The sequence below is a fragment of the Mus musculus genome, chromosome 5 (assembly GCF_000001635.26).
Source record: "Mus musculus strain C57BL/6J chromosome 5, GRCm38.p6 C57BL/6J".
NCBI classification, from domain to species: Eukaryota; Metazoa; Chordata; class Mammalia; order Rodentia; family Muridae; genus Mus; species Mus musculus.
In genome coordinates this window covers 116,995,318-117,018,369 of record NC_000071.6, presented here as the reverse complement: position 1 = coordinate 117,018,369, position 23,052 = coordinate 116,995,318, and the positions used below count along the sequence as shown (strand labels likewise).

Genomic DNA, 23,052 nt, shown 5'->3' with positions numbered 1-23,052 from the left:
CCCTCCAGCTCTTATGCAGCACAAACAACAGAGGGCGCTCTTCCTATAGCCACTTAGTGACCACAGGTTAATAGTTGCCATCCTCTCCGTGGGCAGTTGGTAACCAGAGCATTACAGTGTCAACTCTGTACATCTGCCTAGAAGTGACACATATGAGCCCATGAGACAGAATCAGTCACCGGGTGCCAATTAACTGCTGTCCTCAGAGAGTTCATACTGTTGAAGAAGTCAGGGCTCAAACAAATTATTACATAAATAATGACTTAACAATTGGGATTATGACTACAAAGAAAACCCAGGATTCTATGAGAACGTTAAGCAGGAGATGCTGTGCCTTCTAGTGGGGTCTGAGAGCTTTTCCTAGGGGAGGGTGGAAGCAGAGGAGACCTGATGGGTGTGTGGAAGCTGATCAGGTACGGAGAGGGAAGGACACACCAGCCATGGCACAAAGGCAGCTCCCACGAGAATGTTGCTGCCTAAGGGAGAGACACACAGAAACAGCAATAGCAGTTACTCCGCAGGGGCAGCCCATGTGCTTGAGTCTGTGCTATGCACTGTGCACCCTGCACCCATTACATTTATGCTCCTCTTCACTGGTGTAGAATACATTGCCTAGCAAATGTCTGTGAAGTGGTGTGTGCCCCTGAAGCTCATGCCCCTGAGTAGTCTGTGCTACATCTTCTGCAAATGGCTTCCCTCTTAGCTTGGGGGTCCCATGGCTCCCAGGTTGGGGAGAACCTTCACTTGCTTTAGGACAGTGGTTCTCACCTTCCTAAGGTTGTAACACTTTAATACAGTTCCTCAGGTTGTAGTGACCCCCAACCATGAAATTATTTCATTGTTCCTTTGCAGTTGTAGAGTTTTGGTACTGTTATGACCATCATATAAATATTTGATATCTATGATATCTGATATGTGACCTCCCCCAAGGGGTCATGACCCACAGTTTGAGAACCGCTGTTTTAGGATGAGCTGCCTGTTTCTAGTTCATGACTCATTGGGTCCCCTCAGATCCTAGGTCATCATCTAATGACGGACAGCATTTGGCTGAGCAGAGCTTTTGAAAGTGTTTAAATGTAGTGGAATGTTCTGGAACCAATAGCAGATAGGGGTGATTAGGAGCCTGGGGAAGATCTTCAAATGTAACCCCTCTTTAGCAGAAATTGGGGCTTCTCTGGGCAGCCTAGCAAATGGTACATAGTCAACATACCAGCTAAGGTCTAAGATGTCAAGAATGCAGGCGGTTACAGGACTGTGATAGGTGCCAGTTTTCTTTCTTTTCTCTGTGGTAGGTAGAATAATGTCTCCCCAACAAAAGCATTCACACCTTAACTGTCAAGCAGCTGTGGCTATGGAAGGCCACGTCTTCTCAACTCATGTCTTAGGGTTTTACTGCTATGAGCAGACAGCACAACCAAAGCAATTCTTATATGGACAATATTAATTGGGGTTGGCTTACAGGTTCAGAGGTTCAGTCCATTATCATCAAGGCTGGAGCATGGCGGCATCCAGGTACACATGGGACTGGAGGAGCTGAGAGTTCCACCTCCCATTCTGATGGCTTCTGGGGAGCTAGGATGAAAGTTTTAAAGGCCAGGCCCACAATGACACACTTCCTCCAACAAGGCCATGCCTACTCCAAAATGCCACACCCACTCCAAGGCCACACCCACTCCAAGGCCACACCCACCATAACAAAGCCACACCCACCAATAAGACCACACCCACCACAACAAGGCCACACCCACTCCAACAAGGCCACACCTACTCCAATAAGACCACATCCACTACAACAAAGCCATATCTGATAGTGCCAAGCATATTCAAACTACCACAACCAGTATGGCTGCCTTGACCTGCCCTTCAGTTTAGGAACTCATCCTGAGAAGTGAGGCTGGGGAGGAGAGGGCTGGGAAGCAAGTCCACTACTGATTACCTTATGAGAATTAGGCATAGTTGATAATGCTGGTGAAGTTGATGAAAGCTTTAAGGCTAGGATCCAAAGAGTCTTAGAATTCTTTTCCAGGCAGGCTATGCAAACTCAAAGAGACCCTCAGTGATCCCTGCAGCCGGCACTGCTGGGGTATGGTGGCCAGGCTGGGAAGCTCCTCAGAGGCAGAGTCCAGAGTAGGAGGCAGGAGCCCTGTGCTCTGAAGTCACCCCTTCATCCTTTCCCCTGTATCTCTCCGGGCATTCCCAACCTCTTTTAAGAAAGCAGCCCTCAGAGGCACCACTCTTAGGTCGGCTTCTGCCTTTGGGAGTTCCAGGATAACCCAGGCATCTTTCTCCAGAGGAGAGTAGAAGTTTTAGCTTCGAGTCCCATGGCTCTCTCTTTGTCCCCACCCCTTTTCCTTTTCTTCCTTTTTCATGGAGGTAAGATGCAACACAGCATCTTTGTGTGTGTGTGTGTGTGTGTGTGTGTGTGTGTGTAACCACACAGCAGGGCTTTCGTGGTACACCATATCTGTGTGCCATGTGTGTGGAGGCTGAGGTCAACATTGCATAGCTTCATTGATTATTGGTTGCTCTCCAGTTTGCTTCTTTATTTTCCAGATGTTTATTTTTAAATTCAATGTCTGGGCACATTGGTGCAGGTGTCTGCAGAAGCCAGAAGAGGGCATCAGAAACCCTGGATCTGGAATTACAGGTGGTTGTGAGCTGCTTGTCGGGAGTGCTGGGAACTGTGGTTGGGTCCTCTGCAAGACCTGCAAACACTCTGAAGTGACAGGTTGTTTCCAGACCCCAGCCCCTCCCTCCTTTTTGGGACACTGGATCTGAAGTTCACTGATTCAACTAGGCTGGCTGACCAGTAAGCGCCAGAGATCTGCATGCCTCTATACCTCCCCAGCCGTCAGCACGGGGATTATAGACAGAAACTACCATCGTGTTTTTTTTACATGGGAGCTGGAGACTTGAAATCAGGTTCTCATATTTTTTGAGGCAAAAATTTTACTGACTGAACCTTCCCTCTAGCCTCTAGAAGCATCAATTTGAATGAATACTCTCTCCCCTGATATGTTAGAATGTGACTTATTTAACAAACTCCCTTTAGGTGGACATTTAGATTATTTCTAGTCTTTTGTGATTATTTTAGAATGGCTTTGATGAACATCCTTGCAGCTAAATTCATCATTGGGACACATTGTTTTTAGGAGCCGATTTGCTGGTCAAAGGCTCTGTTCATTTACCAAGTCTGATGTTTATGCAGTCTCGTTTTTTTCTAAAAGAAGACAGGAAACATTGTATCTTCATTACTCAGAGTTGGGAAATGTTTCAGAGTCTAGACATGGCGGCTGGCTGCTGCTCCCATCATACTCCCAACCTGCTGTGGCCTCATCCCAAGCAGATGTTGTTCCGTAGGTCAGTCTGCTGGATGCCACTGTCTGTGTGCCAGGCCTCTGCTGCTGCACCAAAGGGCAGATGGAACTAACCCCCCTTCAATAGGTAGACACCAGAGCAGTCAGTTCCTAGCCTTGGGCAATTAATCATATATGGAGAGATTTAGGTCCATGGACAATGGCTTATTTACAGCTTGTTAATCTCTTTAGCCCCAGGACTACTTTGAGATCACTAGCATCTAAATCATGAGCTGGTCAAGTATAGACATTTGGTTCCTGGCTTGAGATGTCCTGGATGCTGTCGGCTTTTGCTTTCATATCCCTGGGTTCATGCTAGGAGGAAAATCAAGAGTCTAGGAGAATGGGAGCCTGGGAATGATTTAGTCAGTCTTGAGCCTTGAGTCACTGGGATACCCTATCTAGGCAGTGCCTAGGCTCCAAAGGGCAGAGGGAAGCTGACAGCGAGAAGAACTTCAATTGGCCTAGCATAACAGGTGAGACTGGTAGAGTTTGCACGAGGAGTTCTGCCAGCACCAAATCAAACAGTTAACCAACTAACTAACCATCAACCAATTGTTGGTCAGTCAGTCAACTAATTAATCCAACAGCATACATTGACTGTGAGCCAGGGCCTGAGATCTGGGTCGCAGAGACACTTCACTATGAAGACAGAGCTCAGAAGGCAGCGTGCATGCTAAGGGGAGCCCTTGAGTCCGTATCTGCGGGTACAAGGATCTGCACAGGATTGGGCAGAGGAGCATGAGAGCTGCTGCAGAATCTAATTGGAGGCTCAGGCAAGCTTCCAGGGAATCTGAAACTGGCTGATCCCTTAGGAGTGTCCTAGTTGGGTGCAGTGGACCAGGCCAGTGCACTGCCAAATGTGAGTTACATGTGAGTGAATGTGGGCATTCCTGAGATGATGCAGCTTTGAGATGATGCAGCTTTGGTCTAAACAGCTCTGTGCAGCAGAGGCAATCCCTGTAGGGGAGAGATAGAGATAGAGATAGAGATAGAGATAGAGATAGAGATAGAGATAGAGATAGAGAGAGAGAGAGAGAGAGAGAGAGAGAGAGAGAGAGAGAGAGAACATGTAGGGAGGAAGTCTCATGGTCCTGATCGAGGCTCCACATGGTGTATCCCTTTGTCCAACCTGGTCCTTGAAAGAGCTCACTCTAAAAAAATGAACATTCTGGGTGGGTTTGTTCCAAAGCAGGACCTGGGACCAGACTTTGAGTGAAGCTAATTTGGGAGTAAACAGGTATTCCAGTAAACAGGAATGGGAGAAAAAGGGCCTGGGGAGGTGGTTCAGTTGGCCAAGACTTTGGAGCACAAGCTTAAGTGACTTGGGCCTGAATCCCAACTACCCACTAAAAATCCAGGCATGGTATTGGGCTCCTGTAATCTCAGCACTGGGGAGACAGAGACAGGAGGATACCTGGGGCTCAGTGACTAGAGGTCTAGCTAGCTAAAATGGTATGATTCAGGTCCAGTAAGATATTGTCTCAAAAAGTAAGTTAGGGAGTGGCATCAATCTCCATCTCCACGTGCACACACACACACACACACACACACACACACACACCATGTATATATATATATATATATATATATATATGTATATACATATATATATGCACATGACACATACACACATGCGTACACATATACACACATGCCCATACAACATATGTACATGCACAATACAACATATGTACATGCACACAACACATACACATATATACATACATACATACACATGCACACACAACATAGGTACATGTACAATACCACACATGTACATGCACACAACACACATACACATGTGTACACATACAACATGTGTATATTCAGACAACACATAAACACATGCACACATACATACACATGCAACATATGTACATACACACAAAAGCACACATATATGTGCCCACATACACAGAGCATATGTACATGCACATGCAACATATATACCACATGCACACATATATGTAAGTATTCATGTATAAAGGAACAGGAAGAATGAGACAAGGGAGGATAAAGATGATAAGTGGTTCATTATCAAACAGTTCCATGCTGAGGAAGCCGGGAGGTGTGGTTCAGAATCATGCACTGAGGGACTCGTGAGATGGGTTTGCACTGACTCCTATGCCCCATGGGCCGAGGCTTCCTGGTCTGAGGGTTCCTCCTGGAGCCTGGATCCCTGTACTTGAAGAATGCACCCATGAGGGCTTCTCCTGCACCCTTGGGAAAAGCTCAGAGGCAGAGTCAAGGAGATGGCCCGATGTGGGAGATGGCCAGAGGACACGAATGTGCTGTTGTCATGGAAAAGATGGAGAACTCTGGAGGAGCCTGTGGCAGGGGCCTGTTTTGTTTTGTTTTGTTTGAAAGAAAGTCTGCGACAGAAATAATGAGGAAATTAATCTTGCGGGTGATAAGATCCCTTATGAAGATACCCAGGCCCCAGGCTGTCTCATCTCTCTGTAAGCCTTTCCTGAAAACTCAGGACTTAAAATCCCACCCTTTCCTTCTAAAACAGACTGACTAACCAATGAATAAATCAACTAACCAGCCAACTAACTAACTAACCAACCAACCAACCAACCAACCAACCAACCAAACATCTATGTTTTCTACTAAGTGCTAGCCACTGTTTTAAAGCCCACCATAATCCTCCTAAGAGGTGGGTGCTAGGGGGATAGCTCAGCTGATAAAAACCTGAGTTTGGTCTCCCAGCATCCACATAAAAGCCCAGTGCTCAGGAGGCAGGGGCAGGGGCAGAGGCAGGAGGAAAGTGAGCTAGCCAGACCAGCTGAATTAGTGAGTGCTGGGTTCAGGGGGAGACCCTGCCTCAGTAAGTAAAGGGGGCACCCCTGCTGCTGACTGCTGGCCTCCATGAGTGTGCACACACATGTATATCAGCACACTTGCACACACTCGAACCCACACGTGAATACACACATATATGCATGCATGCACACCACACACACACACACACACACACACACACACACACACACACACACACACACAGACACATCCTCCCAAAAGGCTGTCCTGTCTCTTCTACTTTACTCGAGCCCCCAAGTTCTGTGCTCTGCCTGATCTTTCCCCTTGGGTCCTAGAAGATGGCTTTGCTTCCGGGTTTGAGACTGTCACAACCCTGGACTTCTTCCTGTCAGTGCTTCACTTTTAACTATGTCATCACTACTGAGTGTCCTGTCCACTCAGCCTCAGGGATAAAAGTGTGTATGTGTGTGTACATGTAAGTGTGTGCCATAGTCCGTGTATGGTGGCCAGAGGATATCCTGAAGGTTATCATAGTTGGTTCTCCTCTACTGTGTGGTTTAGAGGGACAGAACTCCATGGCCAGGCATCTTTACCTACTGAGCCATCCAGCCCATTCTTCTATAGCTTTTTTTTTTTTTTTTGACTTCTGCTGTTTTCTCTTTTTGTCCTCTGTGAGGTTCATTTGCTTGAAGCCTATATAGTTAAAATCAGGAATTGGTCACCGCTTAGTTGACTACCCCCAATTTAACTCTTGCATGACACCTTTCCAGGCTTTTCATATCTATCTCCACGAGCGTGGCTGTGTCTGAGATCGTATTAAAATTATTCTCCTTCCCGAGCTCTAGATTCCTCTTCTGTCAGCTGTTTCAGGTCAGTCCACCTATCATTAGCTACTTAGGCTTTATGGCCTCAGGGTGCCAGCATCTCCATCTGTTGCCTTGCTGTGATGAGCACCGGAGATGCGGTAGTTGGTGATGATTAGAAATGTATGTGATGATTAGAAACTTAGACACAGAGACACAGTCTTGACCTGACCAGGAGCCTCCCTCCCTGCCATTTAGCTTCTTTAGTGTGCCAGGGGCTATGCTGGATTCTGGAAATGAGAGAGAGAGAGAGAGAGAGAGAGAGAGAGAGAGAGAGAGAGAGAGAGAGAGAGAGAGAGAGAGAGAATATCAATGGTCTTACCCAACTCTGGATTGTACAACTGCCTTCTATATAGACCTGGAGACAAGCTCCACTGGAGGGTCTTTACTGCTGTTGTTATAAACATAACCAAAACCTCTGGCTAAGGCATCCAGGCCCTAGGGGAAGAATCTATCCACACTGCCTTTCTAAGTGGGGTTGTCAGACAGCTTCTAATTATTTGTGTTTCTAGGAATGGATTTAGATGACTCTCAGCCTCGGTCAGAGACACTTATTGTATCAGGAAGCAGCTTATGCAGAGACTCATAAGTGTAGCATCCATTGAGTGCTCAAAAGTAGAGGGGGCATCTACGGCAATTCCTTCCCCACCAAGGCTCAGGGAACATCTCAGAAGAAGGGGCAGAGAGAGAGAGTGTGTGTGTAAGACATGGCTATTACACACATAAACTCACAGCCACTGTGGTCACCGGCACAGGACCCATACAAGATCGAGCCAGTTAGAAATTCTATCATGGATGAAGGAGGTGTTCCCTGGATCCCACTTTTAGCTGAGAAGCCATTTACAGTTGGTGGCTGCTTAGAGAGCAAGTTGATCTTCTCTGGGGGGGATGGGAGCTAGGATGCTAGTGTTATGCCACACTGTGTGCACATGGCAGTGCTAAATTGAGTCAGTGTATTGGAAGGATGAAAAGAGCGAGGATATGAAGTTGGGAGGGAGATATGTGGGGAGGGAAGCATGATGGATTGGAGGGAGGATATGGGGGGTGGTGGATATGATAAGATACATTGTATATGTTTACAAACTTTCAAAGGTTACATTTTAAAAAGTTAATGGCATCTGTAGTTCATGGTTCTGGAGGCAGAGAAGTTGGTGAGAATGGTGCTGGCCTTTGTCACGGTCTTCTTGCTGCAAGAAAGCATGGCAGAGGTGATCCCATCAAGACACAGAGCCTAGAAAACCACTAACACCATTGTGGGAGGGTCTACCCTAAGGACTGATCTAAGCCTTGTTACTTCTCCAAGGGCCCTCTGTCTTAGTCAGGGTTTCTATTCCTGCACAAACATCATGACCAAGAAGCAAGTTGGGGAGGAAGGGGTTTATTCGGCTTACATTTCCATACTGCTGTTGATCACCAAAGGATGCAGGACTGGAACTCAAGCAGGTCAGAAAGCAGGAGCTGACGCAGAGGCCATGGAGGGATGTTCTTTACTGGCTTGCTTCACCTGGATTGCTCAGCCTGCTCTCTTATAAAACCCAAGACTACCAGCCCAGAGATGGTCCCACCTACAAGGGGCCTTTCCCCCTTGATCACGAATTGAAAAAATGCCTTACAGTTGGATCTCATGGAGGCATTTCCTCAACTGAAGCTCCTTTCTCTGTGATAACTCCAGCTGTGCCAAGTTGACACAAAACTAGCCAGTACAATTGACCCCTTGTCAACTTGACACACAAAAACATCACTAGTAAGCCTCAACCCTTACAATCTTATTCATCCCCAAGATCTAAATAACTTTAAAAGTCCCACAGCCTTTACATATTCTTAAAATTTCAATTTCTTTAAAGTATCCATCTTTTTTAAAATCCAAAATCTTTTTTACAATTAAAAGTCTCTTAACTGTGGGCTCCACTAAAACAGTTTCTTCCTTCAAGAGGGAAAATATCAGGGCACAGTCACAATCAAAAGCAAAAGTCAATCTCCAACTGTCCAATGTCTGGGATCCAACTCACGATCTTCTGGGCTCCTCCAAGGGCTTGGGTCACTTCTCTAGCCATGCCCTTTGTAGCACACGCATCATCCTCTAGGCTCCAGATGCCTGTACCCCACTGCTGCTGCTGCTCTTGGTGGTCATCTCATGGTACTGGCATCTCCAAAACACTGCATGACCCCTTCAGTCCTGGGCCTTCAATTGCAACTGAGGCTGCACCTTCACCAATGGCCTTCCATGGCCTCTCACAGTACCGAGCCTCAGCTGCTTTGCGTGACCCGTTCATGCCTTCAAAACCAGTACCACCTGGGTGACCCTTACATATTACCAAGTCCCGCTGCAGCAGGAGTACAACCTTGGCCATATCTGGAACACAGCCTCTTTGTGCTTTCAGTAAACACTTCCCAGAAGATGTCACCTCAATGATGCTGGTCTCTTCTTAATCACTGCTAATTTCTTAGCTCCAGCTAACCAGCGTCAATAGTCCCAGTAATGCAAAGTTTTTGCTTTGGTAGTTCTGGTATCTTGTTAATCACAGCTGATTCTTCAGCCCCAGCTAACCAGAACCACAGAATCTTCACAATCAAAACAGCAATGGCCCTGAAAAGAGTCTTTAATTTCCCCTCTGAAATTACACACACCAGAGCTCCATCTTCTGCAGTGTTCTCAACATTATCTTCCAAGCTCCTACACGACATCCGACAGAGCTCTTAACAACGGATGGATCTTCAAGCCCAAAGTTCCAAAGTCTTTCCACAGTCCTCCCCAAAACATGGTCAGATTGTCACAGGAATACCCCACTCCTGGTACCAATTTGTCTTAGTCAGGGTTTCTATTCCTGCACAAACATCATGACCAAGAAGCAAGTTGGGGAGGAAGGGGTTTATTCGGCTTACATTTCCATACTGCTGTTGATCACCAAAGGATGCAGGGCTTGCTTCACCTGGCTTGCTCAGCCTGCTCTCTTATAAAACCCAAGACTACCAGCCCAGAGATGGTCCCACCCACAAAGGGCCTTTCCCCCTTGATCACGAATTGAGAAAATGCCTTACAGTTGGATCTCATGGAGGCATTTCCTCAACTGAAGCTCCTTTCTCTGTGATAACTCCAGCTGTGTCAAGTTGACACAAAACTAGCCAGTACACCCTCCTCCAGATACTACAGCCCTAGTCTTTTGGGAACTGTGTTTCTAACACACGGATTCTAGGGACTGCTTTGAGCACTCATGAATCCCTAAACTCTGACCTTTGACCTCTGAACTCTTCCCCAAAGCTGGAACTTTTTATTCCCATTTTCTGCCTCTGCTGGAATCTGAAACTTTAATCTTCAGCAAAGAGCATCTTCTGCCTCATTAACTTCTTCATGTTCCTTTCTGCCCAGCCAATTGGTGTGAATTATATGTTAAACAAACACACAAATCCAAACAAGCAAAACAGAGACAATCAAACTCACCCATTCATTAGATTATCGCCTACTGGCTACTATTAATGAGCTGTCACATAAAGACAACTGTTAAGAAGAGACACGGTGTCATCGGTATGTGGTTTATGACATGTTTCACTGAGTGTGCCTCCATGGCTTTTTTTTTTTTCAACATAGATATCCTTCTGATTTATTGGAAATAATTTATATATATTTGTTTATTTATTTTTAAATGTGCACACGCATGCGTGTCTGGGTAGGGTGAGTGTGCAGGAATGCACTTGTCAATGGAGACCAGAAGAGTGTATTGTGTCCTTTGGAGTCATTGCGAGTCGCCTGACTAGAGGTACTGGGAACCAAATTGGGGTTTTCTGGAAGAGCAGCAAGAGCCACCTCTCCAGACCTCTGAGAGTAATTTCTATTTAAAAGAACTCCTGCCGATAAAAGTAATACATTGTCCCGGGCAAAAACCAGACAAGAATAAGCAAGAACGTCTCCCCACTCTTCCTTCATTTTTCTTGCTAGCGGAGAGTTTTTGGTATTTCAGAGAAGGCATTTTTCACTTTCCTTATGCTGACTTTTTGAATTGATTTTTTTTTTTTGCATTGACTTATATAATCTCGGAGCTCAGGGCATCTAGAGGTTTTAAGTCTGCTCTTTGGAAGCTGTTCCTAGGTTTCCCTGGGGCTGACCACTCTTATTAATTCCTGTGAGCTTTCTAATGGCTAATGCAATCTTTCTCCTTAAGGCTGGGAAGCTCTATCTTTATTTATTTATGAATTATTTTTACCTTGTGTTAACATGGCTTGCCCTTTCCCGTGGGATTAGGGTTGGGGCAGGGCGGGGCAGGGCGGGGCAAAGTCTGATAGAACCTAGTGGGGAAACCCCCACTCAATTCCCTATTCGGTGGGCACCCAAAGAATCACGAATAGATAGACCGTCTTGAAGTAATTACACGAGGTAGTTTAATGACAGAGCTCTGGACCGGCATGCATCCCACACAGGAGATAACAGATGTCGGCCACGAGGCTCGAAAGCTAGGGGTTTTTATGGGGTAAGGGGCTTAGGGGTCTGGAATTCAGCATAGCGACACACGATTGGCTTATTCAAACATCAGCAGAAAAATTACATGTACGTGCAGTGTTTCAGAGTTCTGTGAGTTGTTGACTCAGTTCAGATAGCCCTGTTATGTCCTCACATTCCTCTTTATCTTTAAGGTCAAGCTGTTCCCAGGGATGTTTTAACTATGGGGCATACCTGGGTTTGTTTTTCTTTATTCTCAGCCTCAGACAGCCTCTAGGCTCACAAACAACCAGCAATTTCTGAGTTCTTTATATGACTTACAGGTCTTGAAATTTCATCTTTCTTTCAAGTCAAGCAAAACTAAGTCTAAACAGAAGCGTTTGCGGCTCTCCTGAAAAGCTCCTCCACTCCCATGTCCCTTGAGCTGCCTTCTGCAGCCTGATCTGGGTTCTTCGGGCAACTCCTTAGTCTCATCAGTTTCTTCAACCGAGAAATGGGGATAATAGGCTTCAGCCCCGAGGCATTGTGGGAAAATGAGTGCATATGTAGCCCTTAGGTGGCTTTTCCTCCTTTTGACGTGTAGTTGGCATACTGTGTGTGCACGTGTTTGGAGTGTGCAGATGTATGTGCCCGTGCAGGCATGTGTACACGTGGTGTGTCCAGGCATGTGGGGGTCAGAGGTCAATTCCAAGTGTTGTCCTCAGGTACAAGCAACCTCATTCTATGAGAGAGGATCCTTACTGACCTGAACCTATCAGGCAAGGCTACGCTGGCTAGGAGCTTCAGGGAACCACGTGTCTCTGCCTCCGCAGTGCATTGTGGAAAAACTCTGTTAAGGTCGAGAGTCTACCACTGACCTTTTGGGGGCTCAGAGTTCCTTTTATTGGCAGGGCTTTTCCATCTCTGACCCTGTCTAGGGAGTTCAAACCTCCCTGCACCTCCCCCAGCCCCTGCAGAATGTCATGTAGCCTTGGTTAAGAGTACAGGTTCAGTTTCCTTTCTCCCGGTAAGGACTTGTTCATCTAGCCCCTGAAATTGCTGAAATGTTTTCTCATGCTAATGAGGCATTTCTGTCCCTAAGCCTTCAGCCAATGAATGACCTTCCCGTCTTGAGCGTTCTCATGACCTCCCCCCAAGAGGTATATAATCCCTAGTTCACCCCAAATAAACTGTATGCATCCACATCTCTCAGTAAAGCAATATGAACAAGCAAGGCTCGTCTCAGAGAGCTGCTTCATTAAAGATTCTCACGGGGAAGGCCTTCGCCTGAAAGAGCCAAACCGAAGACTCCCGAAGAAGGGAAGAAGGCTTTTCTCTTCTCTGGCCTCTCACGAACGGTACTGGCACTTGCTCCCAATCAGACAGGATCCCACTCATCCTGGGCTCCACCTTCCCCTTCCTACCTGGCATACAGATGCCCCACGGGAAAGGTGGACCTTGGATCCCCGTTTCTGACTTCCTCTCCTGGTGGAATATTGGTGGCGCCTGGGTACCCAGAGAAGAGATAGGGAGCCACAGCCTTTGTCCCAGATCCTGCTGTTCCCGCCCCCCGCCCCCCAGTCTGGCATGTAGCTCGTTTCTGATATCCAGGTGGGAAACATGGGCTGTGGACCTGGGTGGGGTGGGAAGCTCAGGCTGTGGACTCTTCCAGCCTTTGCCTCCTCTGGGTCGGTGTGCCAGTGGCGTCCGGACACCCAGAGAGGTGGCAGAGAGGCAGAGCACAGTACAACAGCGCACACCCATGCCCAGCTTATTTTCCTTTTTTACATAGATACCAGAGATAGGGCTCGAATCCTTGTGCTTGTATGCGAAGCCTATGTCCCCTGTCTCACACTTCTGTGTTACTTTTTCCACCTCATCTTTATGACAGATCACTTAATGGCCCAGGGAGGGGGACGTTTATTTGACCCCACAGCTTCAAGGGCTTAATCCATGGTGCCTTGATTCACGTATACTTGAGTATCACGGCGGCAGAAGAAGTCTTTCATTTGCTGACAGACAGGAAGGGGCGGTGCAAAGCAGAGCCCTCGATGACTGACTTTCTCCAACAGGGCCCTGTCTTCCTCCTTTTGCCACTTTCTAGTGATGCCTCTGTATTATAAGGCTGTCCGGTTACTAACCCGGTGGTGAGGTCGGAACTCTCAGGATCCAGAGTTCTCTGGAGATGACATCACAGACACTCAGAACACGTTGCCCACCCCCTGGGTGTTTCCTACTCCAGTAATCATAAGCAACCATCCCAGTTACCATTAGGCATCCCAGGGTCCGGCCTTCCTCCAGAGAAGGGGAAGGGACTCTCTTTTGTCTCCTGGGAAATGTCCCTGGGGATAAGAACCTAACTTTGTTGTGTGGGTGATGTATATTTGATACCTGCCGGTGTCTACAGGGCTCAGCAATGGCAGGAAGAACAGAGAGGTGGGCGTGGCCCAGAGGTGAGGGAAGGCACTGAGCCAGGTTATAGGATGCTGCAAGAGGGTGACCTGATAGTCTCAGGCCCCAGTGTTTCTTAGCTGGGTGAGGAGGGCTGAACAAGTTGTCAAGGCTTTGTTTTCTCATCTGTAAAATGGGCTCAGCAGTGAGTAGTGTCTAGGCACGGTATACCCTGCCTCAGTTATTCAGCTCCTACTTAGGTCCACCAGCCTTCCCTCCTTTTGTTTTTAAATAACCCTATGCAGCTGAAGTGACCCCCTCCCCCCATTGAGCAGGAGGGCATGGTAGAGGCGTAGAGGGGAGATCTGCCTTGTCTAGCTTGCCCACCCAGGGTGCAGCAGGCTGGGGTGGCGTCAGATGGACTCCAGAGCCTGGGAGCTAGCGTTCGTGGAGTAGAGGAATAGTAATGAGTCTATTTATTGAGCTTCTTGTTCAACAAGGCTTCTTCCTTTAATCTCTACAACAGCCCCGATTAAATGACTGGCCCTAAAAGTCAGCCAGACGTGTGTGGCTTCTCTGCTCCCACAGGAGGGAGTTCGGGCTTAGAGCTGGGGTGGGGTGAGTCTGGTACTCACCACTGTATGTGGACTTGGTTTACAAAGACACGAGTGAAAATAGTGGCTCCAGGGCTAGGATGGAGCCCAGTGGCAGAAGGTTAGCTCAGCCTATGGGTGGCCCGGGGTCCCACCCAGCAGTGTAAGGATAAAATAAGAGTGAGCTTCAAAAGCTGCTGTTTGGTTGGGGCCATGGAGATGGCTTGGCAGGTCAGGGCACTTGTCACAAGTCTGACAACCTGAAGGTTGGTCCCCAGGACCCATATGGTTGGAGGGGAGAACCTGACTTCTGTAAGTTGTCTTTTGATATGCACTCTTGGGCACTGCACATGCACATATACACACACACACACATACATACATATACGTACACACACATACACATATATACACATACACACATATGTACACACACATACATATACATACATGCACATATATACACATATACATACATGTTCATACATACACACATACACACATATATACATATACACATGCACACATACACACATATACACACAAATATACATGCACATACATATATGCATATACACACATACACACATTCACATATACATACACACTATACACACATACACACACACAAAACAAACAAACAAATGTAATGAAGATGGGTAGAACTGAAATTTAAAATTGTTAATGTGTATTTATGCAAGTGTGTATGTGTATGGTGTGTGTGTGTGTGTGTGTGTGTGTATGTGTGTGTGTGTATGTGAAAGAGAGAGACAGACAGACATGTGAAAGAGAAAGGGCAGTCTCATATGCCACCCTCAGGAGCTGCCCAGCTTCCTTAAGACTGGCTTTTACTGGTCTGAAGCTCATCAATTAAGTGAGGTTGGCCAGGCAGTAGGCCTCCAAGGTCCCCCCACCCCACCATGCTTGGAGTACAAGTTCAGGTTGCCACACCCACCGCTTTCACAGAGGTTCTAGGAATCAAATCCAGGTTTTCCTGACTGCTGGCAAGTGTACTACAAGTGATCTGCTCCTCAACCCCTCTCCATTTTACAGACAAGGAGAGTAAGAAGCCAGGTCACAGAGGACAAGTCAGAGCCCTCTGTCCCAGACAGGAAGCTGAATCTCTTCATTCCCATCCATTGCGTGCTTTCTGGTGCTCTGTGGGAAGGTAAGAAGTGTTTCCTTGGAGCAGTCTGAAATTCACAGTGGGCTTTGTCAGGCTCTGGTCCCTCAGCTTCTGTCCCTCAGAAGCCGAGAGCTCTGTTGTGGAATTCTGTCCCCTCTCCCAAGGGCTGCGCTGCCTCTGAGTCAGGGAGGCTGAGTAGACCCCTTGCGAGTGCAGTTCTTATGACGATTACCTGCCCTTGGGTCCTCAGGACACACAGAAGCATCACCAGGCTGGAGATCAGCCTCTTACACGCTGGGGACAGACTTGGATTGGCTGATTAGGCTTCAGAAGTGTCATCAGAGATGCAGAGTCATGGGAGAATTTAGGACAGGATTGCACACGGCACTCGTTAGGCAGTCAGATATTATTGAACAAGCATGGGAAAGAAATGAGAATGGATGGCCGTCCTTCTCCACCAGACATCTATGTATCTATCTAGTGCTTTCCTGGTGTGTGCAAGGCCCTGGTTGCCCACTACTAAAGCCTCACATGCAGGGGACAGAACCCAGCACATAGTAGGTGCTCAATGAAGCAGTGACCTTTCCTACCAGTATCGATGTGGTTTTTGATAGCAAACTTACAGGGTGGGTGGAGTTAAGTGAGGAAGGGCTAACCATGGTCCGTTGTTGGTGAGGATGGAGTCATGGGTGGGAGCACAGCACCGGGAGGACTGCAATCAGGCAGGATAAACCAGGACATCAGCAGCTGAAGCTGACCTCTTTTGTCAGTTCACATTGAACTTCACGAGGGTCTCTCTGCTAATCACTTCCAGGCTAAGCACCTACAAGGTGAAAACCCAAATTTTTATCTTCCGGAGCTGGGGATAGACCCCCAGGGCCTTGTACATGCCAGGGAAGTTCTGCCTCTGAGCCAGCTGCTGGTGTGCGACAGTTGAACACAGTGGCTCATGGGTATAATCCTAGTACTTGGGAGGCAGAGGCAAGAGGAATGCTGTGAGTTCAAGGCCAGCCTGAGCTCCATAGTGAGTTTCAGGCTAACTCAGGCTATAAATACAAGACATTTTCCCCAAATCTATGATGTCATAGATGGGAAAATCCACACCTGACCTCATGAGCTATCAAAATAAAGACCAGAGGAAAGGACGGGCTGTAGTTATCACGTAGCTGTTATTTATAAACACATATATATACACACACACACATACACACACATATACACACACATATATATATGCTACATATATGTTATATATGTAACATATGTTATATATATGTTATATGTATGCATTATATATGTTATATATGTGTATATATGATATATATATGTTATAAGGCACTTATGAAGCATAGATGAAATTTCTGTATATATTTGGTTCCTACCCTACAAGACATCTTTGCAAATATCCAAATCAGAAACAAAACAAAACAAAACAAAACAAAACAAAACAAAACAAAACAAAACAAAATCTATCACCAACAAATAAACACCAGACCTGAAGGGATTCTAGTACTCAGGTATTTTGGATAATGGCTGTTCAATTAGTAATAACTGACAAAGTTCTCATGCAATATATCTCTTGGTAATATCTCTGCTTTCTGGAAAGGGGCACTAAGCCCCTACCCCCTACCCCCCCAGGTCTGGTGCCCTGACCTGGCCTCTCCCAGAATCTGCAAGGCTGCAGCTCCTGATGCCCACGTGAGCCTGTGGCAGGTGGAGGCTGCCCGAGGCCCGCTGTCACCCCAGCTTGGGTGTCGAAGGCCCAGCTGGCATCCTTGCTGCTCCGTGACCCTCAGGCACCGGCTCAACACACACCCCTCCTGCTCCCATTTGAACCCGGCTGCTGTTTCTGCAAGTTTCCATTTTTAGCTCCCTGGACTGGAACGCAGTGTTCAACGCACCGTAAACCGCAATGTCAGTTTGATTAGAGAGAAGGCGCATGTGGGCTTCGGGCTCGCGCCTCCCCGAGTCTAATAATAGCCCGCTGGATTCTCTCTCCTCTCTCCTTCCAAAGCGTTTTCCTATGCAATGTCCCATTTAAGCTCCGGGGAGGTAGCCGGCTGGTGGCTATTGAGTGAAAGGGCTTCTAGAACTATTCAGTGCTGTTAAATGTGAAAGGGTATTGTCCTCGTTGTTTTAAGGGGGGAGAGAAACAGAACTGGGAGGCTGGGAGCAAGGTTCTAAAAGGAGCTGGTGTCTAAATGAGTACATGCCCTGTGTGTATTCTCTTGCCAGCCATGGAAAGTGCATTTTTTTTCCCCATAAGAAAAAAAGGCTCAGGGAAATCGGATATCTGGTCCAAGGTCACGAAGCTCCCAGGTGACGAACTATGGTTTTGACCCAGGACATTTAAGGCCTCTGAGCCCTCTATCGTGTCACTAACTAGGGTATTCTGGAAATAAAGACACAGCAAGATCTCGATACTCCTGTCTCGGACCGACTCAGTTCCCTGCCTTTGTCCTTGGGAGTTTTACCTGAGGACATGATAAACCAGAGGGGTTAATTCCAATCAGATGTGGGCATTTCTCACCCATCAAAAATGCAGAGAATAGCAAATTCTTGTTTGCTTTTCCTTCCAGTCCTACTGTGCATTCGCTCACGCATCCATCCATTCATCCAGTGCCTTGGTTTCAGGTACGGTCCTTGTGTGACCCAGAACAAGCGACAAATTGCTCCTCTGAGAGCCCCAGCTTCCTCATCTGGGAACCACAACGAATCCAGCTTCCTAGGGCCATTGTGAGATGTGTGGATGTAGGAAACAAAAATATTTGAGAACCAAAGAGTAGATCAATTTCTGGGTAGACTTGCAGATCGGGTATATGACGTCACTTTCTGTACCCACTCCCTACCTCTGCAGCTTCTATTCACAAAATGTTTCCTCCCAGGTGAGACGACTTAGTCACTACTCAGTATCTCAGCATAGTAGGACCTCCCTGTCCCAAAACCTATGGCAAAGTCCACGGGCTCAAGCCCCATTGGACTAACTTGGGTCACATATGCTTATCCTTCAACCAATCCTTGGGGTCTTGAGTAGTGAGAAACAAGCTGATTGGGCAGACTCAGTCATTGGTGTAGAAGTGGGAGGAGACTGTAGATCTTGATAGAAGAAGCAGAATAGGTGCCGGCGGCAGTGTGATGCCTCTCAGGTATGTACTAGGTAGGAGGACTTACTTCCAAGTGATTTATTAGGAAGTCCTTTATGGGGTGGCTTGGCATTCAAGAAACCCTAGATTCCACCCCAAGCACTGCCGAAAACCAAGCAGGGATGGTACATGCCTATTCATCCCAGCGCTTAGGAGGTGGAGGCAGGAGGATTAGAAGCTCATGGTTAACCTTGGCCACATAGAAAGTTGGAGCCTGCCTGGACTATATCTGTGCTATATGGGAATATGAGGCTCATATTCTCTCTCTCTCTCTCTCTCTCTCTCTCTCTCTCTCTCTCTCCCTCCCTCCCTCCCTCCCTCTCTCCCTCCCTCCCTCCCTCCCTCCCTCCTTCCCTCCCCCCCCCCCCACGTTCTTATAAGAAAAACAGGTAGGGAATAGAGGAGGTAAGAGAAAAGGAAGTAGTTAGGGGTTTTATTACAGACAAAGGGTTATTATAGTTGTAGCCTGGCCTTAAAAGTGTAAGTTATACTTCCCACCTTCAAACAAGGCAACTGGAGATTTTTATTCATGAACCAGTCACTGACAGTGGACCACATTTCACTGTATTCCCAGAGTATGTACATTCTCCAGAGGTCCTGGGTCTCAACCTACGGGATGCCTCCCTCGTAGCTCAAGGATGATGTTCCAAAGGTCGCAGCCGCAGATCTCCCACAACTGAATCACGAAGAAGCTTGGATGTGTACAGAGGTGTTGGGAGGCATCCAAGGTGCTCTGGATGCAGTTCCAGAAAAACTCTCTAGAATATGGAAGCTCGTTGTTTCAGCGGAAGGAGATGAAGGAGGAATGAGACCAAGACGAGGGATTGGGAGGAATGGAAGCCACTGAAGAAGTGGGCACACGAAGGGAACTTGATCCTGATCAGGAAGGAGGAACAGAAATAGAGCAGGGCCAGTGCCCCTGCCTCCCCTGACTGTGATCGACAATATCTGTCCTTGGTACACACCTCTGCAGAAGCAACTGAGCAGGTATGTGAAGGACAGAGGCAGCAGAAAATCCAGAGAGGCTGCTTAGCCCCACCCCTCCACTCCACTAGATGAAGGAGGTTGATGCAAGCCCACTGAGCCCTGGGAGATGTGGGTACCTGCTTATACCATGGGTGATCCTCCAGATCCTGGAGACCTGAAGAGCCATAAATCAGTCTCTTAATAGTATTCTTTCTGCCCACCTCTCATCCTCCTATGACTTTTCTACCAAGATCAGCCGTCGTCTTCCTGCCTCAGTTTCCCCTTTGTCTTTCTCAAGCTATCTGCCTCCGAGCGTCTGCAGAGGGTACCGAGATGCAGAGAGGAGAGAGGGATGGAGTGCAGGACCCCAAGCCAGCAGCTCCACTCCAATGTCAAGACTGCTTGATTTGCTAAGTATCTGAAGGGGAGGGAGGCAGGTCAGACTAGCAATGGGCAAATAGGGAGAGTCTTTGCTGGCTGTCAGGCTCTGTGCTATGGGTGCTGTAAGTGTATCTGCTACTCTTCTGTCCATTGTATCAGAATTCATGACAGTGGCAACTTAAAAATGAAGGTCTACTTGTGTATCTTTTTTTTTTTTTAAAGGTTTACTTATTTATGTGAGTACACCTTAGCTATCTTCAGACACTCCAGTAGAGGGCATCAGATCTCATTACAGATGGTTGTGAGCCACCATATGGTTGCTGGGACTTGAACTCAGAACCTTCAGAAGACCAGTCACTGTGCTTAACAGCTGAGCCATCTCTCCAGCCCCTACTTGCGTATCTTAAGGATACAGTCCATTGAAGTGGGGAAGGCGTGATGGCAGGAGCAGGAGGCAGTCTGGCCATACTGCATCTGTATTAGGAACACAGAGAAGGAAAGGGAGGTAGAGATGGATGTGGGAGAAGGAGAGGGGGAGGTAGAGATGGATGTGGGGGAGGAGGAGGAGGAGGGAGAGGGAATTGGGGAGGGGGAGGGGAAAAGGGAGGGGGACAGGGAGGAAGAGAGAGAGGAATGCTGGTGCCCAGATAGCTTAGTCCATTTTACTCAGTCCAGACTCACAAGGATGGTGTTGCCCATGGTTTAGGGTGTGTCTCCCCACCTCAGTTAACCTAACCCAGAAACTCCCTTGCAGACATTCTCAGGAGTATGTATCCTAGGTGATTCCAGATCCTGCCAAGTTGACAATCAGTAGTTAGCATCCCAAGAAATGACGTCTCAACACACCCTGTTCAACAAGCATGACAAATGACACTTTGGAACTTTGGTTACAGGTAACAGAACGTGGCGTGATAGGTGGAGGAGAGAATTTGTGGGCTCAGGAACCAGCAAGTCCAGGAAAGGGAGTCATGGCTGGGCAAGGGCTGAAATCTTATCTTTTAACTCACGTCTTTTCCCATCTCTGCCCTCTTCTGGGTTGTCTTTCCTTTCAAGTACCTTTCTTCATGGATGGCCAGTGAGTTCAAAGGCTCCTAGTCACACGCTCAGCCCACTTGTATGCTAGAGAGGCTTTCTTTCTCAGTGGTTGACTCTGTGACTTGTGTCCCCAGTTCAGATCCTCTTGTGACCTCTGGACCAATGACTGAGGACAGAAATGTGGGGAGTGCTTTGATTGGTCAAGCTTTGGTCACCTGCTCACATAAGGAACTGTGGGTGGGGTTCTCCTGAAACACACGGTTTGAGAATGAGGCAGCTGTGTAACTCCAAAGAAAGATAAATGTAAATATTTTTGCCAGATGAGGGAGACCAGGTCCAGAGAGAGAGAGAGGGATGGATGGATAATAGGTAAGGGTCTGTGATGGTTTGTATATTCTTGACCAGGGAGTGGCACCATCTGGAGGTGTGGCCTTGATGGAATAGGTGTGACCTGATTGGAATAGGTGTGTCACTGTGGGTGTGGGCTTAAGACTCTCACCCCAGTTGCCTGGAGGTCAGTCTTCCACTAGCAGTCTTTGGATGAAGATGTAGAACTCTCAGCTCTGTCTGCACCATGCCTGCCTGGATACAGCCATGCTCCCACTTTGATGATAATGGACTGAACCTCTGAACCTGTAAGCCAGCCCCAAGTAAATGTTGTTTTTATAAGACTTGCAGTGGTCATGGTGTCTGTTCACAGCAGTAAAACCCTAACTAAGACAGGGATCTTCTGCGGGTTTATGTATTATTGTCCACTTACAGAAAAAAAGCAAGCTTAGAAGGATGTATGAATTTTGTTGCATGCCTAATAAGTGAGAGTTTGGATCACTGCTCCAGATTACTGCTTTGATGGGAGAATATGTTCCTGTAGTCTCCAAAGTAGAGGGGCATTCCTTGTTCCAGTAGGTCATGCTCCATTTATTAAGAATGAGCTGGGGAGATGGCTCAGTGGTTTAAATGTTTGCTGCTTAAGCATGAGGGCAAGAGTTCAAATCCCCAGCACCCATGTAAAATGTGGGATGTGGGAGCACATGACCCTAACTCCAGAAGTGGGGCAGGACTGAAGTGGATGGATCCCAAGGGCTCTCTGACTGCAGTGTAGAGGACACACTAAAGTACTGGTTCGCTGAGTGTATTGGCTGGTTTTGTATGCCAACTTGACACAGGCTGGAGTTATCACAGAGAAAGGAGCCTCCCTTGAAGAAATGCCTCCATGAGATTCAGCTGTGGGGCATTTTCTCAATTAGTGATCAAGGGTGGGAGGGTCCATTGTGGGTGGAGTCATTCCTAGGCTGGTAGTCCTGGGTTCTATAAGAGAGCAGGCTGAGCAAGCCAGGGGGAGCGAGTCAGTAAGTAACATCCCTCCATGGCCCCTTCATCAGCTTCTGCTTCCTGACCTACTTGAGTTTCTGTCCTGACTTCCTTTGGTGATGAACAGCAAAGTGGAAGTGTAAGCTGAATAAATCCTTTCCTCTCCAACTTGCTTCTTGGTCAAGGTGTTTTGTGCAGGGATAGAAACTCTAAGACAGTGAGATAGACTCTCCAAAAAATAAGGTGTAGAGAAAGCGAAGGCACCTCACATTGACTTCTTGTCAAGCCAGTAGGATGAGAACCCATGATGCTACTCTGTTCGGCATTTCCCCATGGGCTGAACTAAGTGTCTCTGTCAAAGTTTCTGTTAATTGGACACAAGCCTATGCATAGATGGGGAGAGGGAATCTCAGCTGAGGAATTTGCTTCCATCAATTGATGAGTAGGCACATCTTTGGGAAATTTTCCTGATTGCTGATTGCTGTAGAAGGTCACAGTCCACTCTTGGTGGTGCCATTCCCTAGACACAAGCCTATGCATACATGGGGAGAGGGAATCTCAGCTGAGGAATTGCTTCCACCAGTTGATGAGAGGGCATGTTTCTGGGGGAAATTTCCTGATTGCTGATGGATGTAGGAGAGCACAGTCCACTGTTGGTGGCACCATTCCCTAGGCAGGCAGGCGTGGGCTGTGTAAGAAAGGCTGTG

General features: G+C 47.3%; 1 long non-coding RNA gene across 4 annotated transcripts; it reads left to right on the top strand.

The window, feature by feature from the left end:
• The first annotated feature begins 313 nt into the window (after nucleotides 1-313).
• Gm30028 lies at nucleotides 314-20,240 on the top strand. 4 transcript variants are annotated; one of them, XR_878713.2, is made up of 4 exons: nucleotides 314-413; nucleotides 15,437-15,551; nucleotides 19,227-19,639; nucleotides 19,917-20,240. It is a non-coding gene; the product is annotated as a predicted gene, 30028 (long non-coding RNA). The 4 variants fall into 4 exon arrangements; XR_878714.1 differs by lacking the exon at nucleotides 314-413 and adding an exon at nucleotides 12,612-12,757; XR_878711.1 differs by lacking the exon at nucleotides 314-413 and adding an exon at nucleotides 13,637-13,852.
• Nucleotides 20,241-23,052: the final 2,812 nt, after the last annotated feature.